The sequence below is a fragment of the Poecilia mexicana genome, unplaced genomic scaffold (assembly GCF_051168715.1).
Source record: "Poecilia mexicana isolate PSO_F unplaced genomic scaffold, ASM5116871v1 scaffold_15, whole genome shotgun sequence".
Taxonomy (NCBI): Eukaryota; Metazoa; Chordata; class Actinopteri; order Cyprinodontiformes; family Poeciliidae; genus Poecilia; species Poecilia mexicana.
Window position 1 is genome coordinate 11,171,750 of NW_028263384.1, and position 7,037 is coordinate 11,178,786.

The 7,037-nt window shown below is 39.3% G+C and overlaps 1 long non-coding RNA gene across 1 annotated transcript; it reads left to right on the plus strand.

Annotated features, from left to right (window-relative positions):
• The first annotated feature begins 490 nt into the window (after nt 1-490).
• LOC106927520 (uncharacterized) lies at nt 491-6,498 on the plus strand. The gene is made up of 2 exons (XR_001420306.2): nt 491-2,644; nt 6,236-6,498. It is a non-coding gene; the product is annotated as an uncharacterized LOC106927520 (long non-coding RNA).
• Nucleotides 6,499-7,037: the final 539 nt, after the last annotated feature.

Genomic DNA, 7,037 nt, shown 5'->3' on the forward strand with positions numbered 1-7,037 from the left:
GAGAGAACATCAAAATTTTTGTATAAATTAGTTTTTTTATTTGTAATGTCAAGAACAGCCTTTTTTTTTTTATCACTGAAATCTTCTGACTGGGAAACTGGAGACTCACCCGTGGATGTGCCAAAAGAATACTGTCCTGTTCAGGAACATTCCTGTTCCTGAACAGGAATGTTCAGTCATTATGCTTTCCAGGAAGGAGACTTGTTCTAACTGTTTGGTGCAAAAATCAGTCCTGCAACAGCAAGAGCTTGTGAAGGTGAAGGCTGAGAAGGGTCAGAAAGTGTCATTATCCACAGTGGAACATAAGTGTAGTGACATGCACTGATAGGCCACTCAGAGATGAAGAAGCCATTAATCTTAAAGCAAGATAAAAACAAATTACAGCTTGAAAATGCTAATGCAAGGCTGGGAAACAATACCAACTGAAAAATAGGGCTTTTAGCATTATGTTTTGGGATTTTCTTTTGCTGCAGAAGGGACTGGTGTCATTAGAAGAGAACATTTTTTTGGAAAAGGAAGTGGAAGCGTGGCTAGAAAAAAGTTGCTTCAATGGACATTTGCCTTTATTACGCCAATAAATTAGCTTAAACATTGCAAAAGGACAACACAGTCAATGTTTCGGAGTGGCCATTCCCTCTGATCTCAGTCATATGGAAAATATGTGGACACAGCTGAAAAGTTATGTGTTAGCAGGTGGTCTATAAACTTCACTTACACCGGGTCTGTCAGGGGGAGTGGACCAGAATTTCAGCAATTTCATGGAAACAGAGGATTTGACTCAAGTCATACAGCTAAAAGGCAGTTCTACTGAAAACTAAGGAAATATATACTTTAAAATTCTCTCACTCATTTTTATAATTAACCTAAAACAGAAAGAGTTTTAGACTGAGTTTATGCGAGACGATAAGAAATAAGGGTGTGCCTCTTTGTGCAGTGTTTGTAAAGATCTGGTTTCAGCTGCACACTGGCACAGTTTCCACAGTTTTGTCAGATCCCAACATGACCTGCTTCGTGCCTCGCCGTTCGGGTCCGTCTTGTGCTCAGTTTTGTTTGCGCATTAAGTTCGTTCCTCTCATTCTCCATTAAAATTCCCTTTAAGCATGACCCTGCCTGACTCGTGTCTGCAGCAACAACAACATCTTGTGCACTTGTTAGAGCGCACACCATCTCGCGTTTCAAAAAGATGTAAACAAAAACGTGTCAGTCTCTGGCAGAAAACTGAAAAGGATTTGGAAGCATAAAACCAACTCTCTTTCTACTATAACCCAACTCTCTAAGAATGCCAGATGAATAAATCTAAAAAAGAAAAAAAAACTCAGGACATTTATTCCTTTATGCTTTACTTATGATCTAAATATAAACAGCCTTCATCTCACAAAGGTTATGTTTATTATCATGGGCTGATTCTGCCCAGCCACGTAAGATAAGCTGCTGATAAGTTCTACATTTGTGATGCAGCACAGAGGGAAATGCTGCCACGTTTTATTGCAGTTTATAATGTTTTTCACTGCTCTCAGTTGTGATGACTCTCAAATAAATACCCATAAAGCCTCAGTGCTGACACAGATGCAGAAAAAGGAGGGCAGCTGTTCTTCAGGCTCTATAATGCTAAATTTCGTACGACAACAGGGCAGGCGGTTTAGTTTAATAGTGCCATTTGAAACCATTAATGACTTTAATTAATTCATCATCTTTTATATTGGCAACACGTACAACTGCATTTTCATTTGTGCTAATGTGATCAAAAATTTGATTTGGATTTTTTTGTTTTTGTTTTGTTTGACTCATTTCTGCAGACGAGAATAAAGTTTGCAGAATAAAGTTTGCTTTCTGCAGTTATTTGTTTTTAGCTGGTTCTCAGTAGCCTTGGTCCAGGCTGTTTGTGTTAGCAGAAACTGTCAGGTGTGTTTACACTGGCCTTTCTACATGTGTGCTTAGGTTACTTTTTTGGGTAAAAGCTGCCAAATGCACTTTCAGCTTGAAGAGTTTCACAACACTTAAAAACAGCTGAACGGTGGAGCTCAATGTGAGGAATCCTGTGGTAGAATAGGTTGTGTTTTAGTTTCTTTACTTACATGGGGTATATAACAGAAGCTGATTGAGCCCACTTCTCTCCGAGGGGAAAGCCCACCAGGAGATCTGCCTTCATCCCCGGATTAGATGTGACATTTAGGAGTCACTCTCTAGTCATTCCTGTAGGAAACTAAGGGCAGGCGATGGTAAAACATATTTAGAGTTTTATCTAGACATGATCCGATTGTTAAATACTGCGTCCCTGTCTGATTATCTGGCCTCTTCCAATCACGTGCTCACTTTGTAGCAGGAAGAGTTATAAAGACGGGGGGAGATATCATCAAAGGTGGGTACATAGACGATGAGGGTTCATCACTCTAAGAGCAACGCATGAGTCATAATTGATTTTGTTAAAGAGTAAGTAGAAGGGCGAACCTGTTGTGCTAATCCGCGACTGAGCTAAATTTAGCTGATGTCCCACCGGCCACAGAAACACGAGAAACACACGTGACAACCGGCCCTGATAAATTTAGAGGGAGGTTCAGAGAAGCTAACGTCACCAGATGTGTAAACAGCATGCGTCTTACAGGAGACGTCTGAGGATCATATCCACCTGGACGTTGTTTGAGGAGTAAGTTTCATTTTCTTTTCTTAAATGTATTCATGCCATTGCCACTGATTAAAAACTGGAGTACAACTCACTCGGCCTCTAAAACTGATGGTCTATTTTCAATACCGTTACGTTTTTCTGCGGACATGTTCACTGATTAAGTTAAGAAGCTGAGCGAAAGGCTCCCTCTAGCGTTCCCAGCCGGTACACTTTACTTTAGTCTTCAATCTGTTTCTACTGAAGTTCAATCAGTGGGCTTTTATAAAAGGTGAACAGAGTCATGACAGAGTACCAAACTGAGTGACCAATCATAACATCTGATTTAATTTGCAAAAACAACAACAAAAGAAAACACCAGACTGAAAATATCATCATTTCTGAGAGCCATTTCTGGGCTTTTATAGATTAAATAAAAATTAAAATGTCTGAACCAGAGATTAAGCCGAAGTTAGAGAGAAGTAAAACATTCCTAAATATATTTTTTTTCACAACAGAAAACTTCCTGAACCGATGCCTTTTGGTAACATTTATAAGTTGGAACAGTGCAAATAACTTCCAGGGTCAATAGATACTATTTACTGTATAATCATGTCTTTCTGTATGATACTATTTTTCCATGCTCTTATTTTTAAGGTCCTTATAATCTTCCTTTACTCGCAGTGACCTTGCAGTACAAAATTAACAGTAATCTCCAGGAATGTTGCCTCTTAAATTAACTAAACGTTGCAGCAATTTTTTTTTCACAATCTTTGGCATTTTATGTAGTCTCTGTAGTCTCAGGAACGAAGTTAGGTCTATGAAGCTGAGGATAAATGAAAAACTTCAGATTGCTACCACTAGGTGGCAATGTAGGCGCGTGCATATTTGCGTAGCTTTGCCATTTGTCTGCTGTCATCGTTTAAGGTTCACCTTATTAAAGCTACTTTTATTAAACGCAGCCTATCCACACGGACAAACTGTGAATTTTAGAACTAAATAATTGTTATATGCTGTTAAATTATTGCTTAGTTTCTCTAAAAATTAAACTATGGACAACCACTGCACTGCAGTCAGCAGATAGGCCCTTCCAAAGGTTCTCCTTTAATTACCTGCTGGATAGATTTTATAGTTGATTCATTACAATCAAATGTAGCCTTGATGGTACACTAATAACACAAATCTGTTGGAGGAAGATAAAAAAAAAAATCTGCATTAATCTGTTTCAGGAAGCCTGTTATGCCCTTAAACTGGTACTCTACTGAAGCACATCTTGATGTCCAAAACTTTCAAGGTCTTTTGTGTTAAACTACATTTCTGGGATTTTGTCCTGACAGGCTTAATGTTGTTTCACCACACTGTGAGACATTTTCTATCAAGGTCTTTAGAGTATGTAATGTGCTAGACCTGGAATTTTGGCTTCTTTTTACAATTTTATTTGAATCTCCACATAGTCACATTCTTGAAACCACCATCTTCTGCTGCAGCAGAAAAAAATCAGTTTGATCCAGCAAGCCAAGCAATTTAATATTATCCTTAATCCCTTGTTACTCAATACATAATTTACTTCATTTTTGAAGGTGCATCATTGGGATTTTCTGGGTGTGCATCAATATTTCTGTTAAACCAAATAAATGAACTGAGAAAAGTCTATTTAAATTAAATATCCACCCATAATCAGGATAAATCAGTACTCTTCTGGCACAGTTATGCATTAACTTTTCTAAACTCTAGTGATGTAAATGAGTAATTGGCAGTAAAATGTTGCCAGCAAAGCTGATGGCATCGACAAAAGGTGCTTATTTCTGAATTTAAAGTCTCATCCTGCTTATTTGACCTTTACTCAAGTTTATGTTTTACAAATAAAACAAACTTTTTTTCAGGATTAAAAAATATATTCTGGGAGGGTGAGGTTTTGACTCATTTCAAGTCTTAAAATCTAAATCCGTTGTTTGCAGAGTCTTTAGTTTCTGGTCTGTATATTAGCAGGATTACACAGATGGATTAGCTTCAAAATAACTCCAGAGTTATTAAAAGATTTTTGTTTGATGTCATCTTGGAAGAATAAGAAACAAACTTAAATAAACAAATGAAAAAAAAAAAGAGAATCAAGTCCACTAGTATTATAATTTTCACATGCTACGCTTATGTTAATCCTCTTCAACATAACTTTTTAATCATCTCTAAAGTGACATAAGGAAGCTGACAGAAAGCAAGAGTCGGGATAACGTTCGCATTTCAAACTTCTGCTAAATCCTCTGCATAAATTAAAACATCCCGTGTCAGCCCTGCATCTGATTTATCGTCTCCCCTCTCGGGCTCTTTATACAGTCCGGCCAGTTTGCTGAAGCAACAGCATTGCAGCCAGGTTGTCATGGTGTCTGATTGTCCCGTATCATGTCATACGCCCCGTCGCAGCCAGACGTCCCCCCCGCCCCGCTCCGTCCCTACAGCCAGCCGAGTGCTTGTTTTGACATTCAGCGCAGCAACAACAAGACGCTGGCAAAGGCGGTGGAAGCTGGTGTCGCCGTGGCTCCTCGTATCGCTGCAGCTCAAACATATGCAGGGGTTGAAAGCCAGGTCTCCAAGGTGACGAGATTATTCTGAAGCAGCGCAATCGAGTGATTGACACGTTATCTTAAACACACTGAGATGTCCCATGTCAGGGTTCCTAAAATAATTATTCTGCTACAAAAATAGCAACAGAAAAATCATGCAATGAGGAAAAAAAAAAACCTTTCATTTCCCGTTGCCAGGACCTTAGCAACAGTTTTGACACAGGAATGGATGGATTAATTCAGAGTAAGAAGAAAACACTCATTAGCATCAACAGAAGGCGGTATTCATCAGGACGTGCCTCATTAAAACAACAACAGAAATACAGTTGTTGCACATGATATGGCTGTGAGGCATGTTAATATTTAAAAGATGAAGTATTTTCACATTGTGTCCTATATGATGTTCTTTACACAGGACACTCTCAAGCTGATGTTGAATGTACATCAAAAAGTGAAATACTGTCCTTTAAATTTGAAGTGCATTTGCTTTCTGCTTCGTGATGAATAAGGCAGGCTTTCTAAGATATCTCAGATGTTGCAAAGGCCACAGGAAGCTTGAGAGGTGACTGCTGTTAACCCGGGGAGCTCCTGCCTCCGTGGCGCAAAGACCTCTGGGTTCAGCGATGTGAAAGGGAAAGCCGGAGAGGAGGCTCAGAGGCCAGGCTCGCTCACTCACCAGCATGGGGTCTCATCACTCTCTCCACACTTCTGCTGTCAGAGCTTTTGTTTCAGCCGCATCGCTCGGCAGCAAGGCCCCGCTTCCCAGGGAACTGTGAACTGCTGAGCTGGCTCTTCTGAGCGAAAACACGGTCTGGAAAAACGTGGATCGCCAAGAAGAAAGCGGCTCTAGAAAAGACCCAAACCGGGTCTTAGAGGTTTTCTCATGCTGTCGTCGCTCCAATTAGCTATTATTCAGGAATCTTCCCTTAATATGACAGAAACAAGTCAAATAAAAATTTGGTTATCTAGTGCAAATATAGATTTCATGCATCAGGTACAGGTTCCTGTAATAATTAACCAATTTTTAAGCATTTTTTTTCACTTGTTTTTCTTGTTTTTTTTCGGGGGTTTTTTCCAGGATCATAAAGCACACCCACTTCCAAATAACCTCTGATGAGACGGGAAAACAAGTCTGATACAGCGAAGAGGCGGCGCAGCATGATACTGCTGGATCAAAGATCTGTGCTGACCGAGGTCGCTTTGGTACCTGTCACAGACATGAGAGATCATTAAGACGAAAAAAGTATCATCTTCCCCTGCAAAATACTCAAAACTTTAAGTGCATGTTTATGTTTTATATCAGGTAAAATTAAAAAAAGTAAAAAAAAAAAAAAAAAAAAAGTTCAGTTTTTTTTTTTTTTTTTTTTTTGCATGTATTTTAAATAAAATGTGATAGGGCTACACTAACCAGCCATTTTTGTAGGTACATCTTGCTAGTGTCGGGTATGGACTCTAGCAATACCTTTGCTTTTTTGGTCAATATTGACATGATAGCGTCACACAGTAGCTACAGCCGGTCGGCAGCAGATGTGGTAGACAAATCGCTCATGTTGGCCACATGTTCAGGTAGATTTAGGTCTGCTGGAGTGCAGTTTAAGAAACCAGTTTGATCTAAACATTGCATGGCACAGTTTTAGTTTTACAATCGTCAGAAGACGGGGTACCGTCCGGTCATTAAGAGATGGACCTGGTCAGTAGAAATAGCATGAATGCACAGAACTGCTGGATATTTCTGGATATTTACACTTTTTTTCTTTTAGACCAATCGCTATAAACCCGAGAGGTGATCATGCATGAAAATCCCAGCACCAGCAGGCAGCCATGTTAAGTTTAAAGTCACCTCTTCGTCATATGTGATGTCATCAGGACTGTTATCTAAA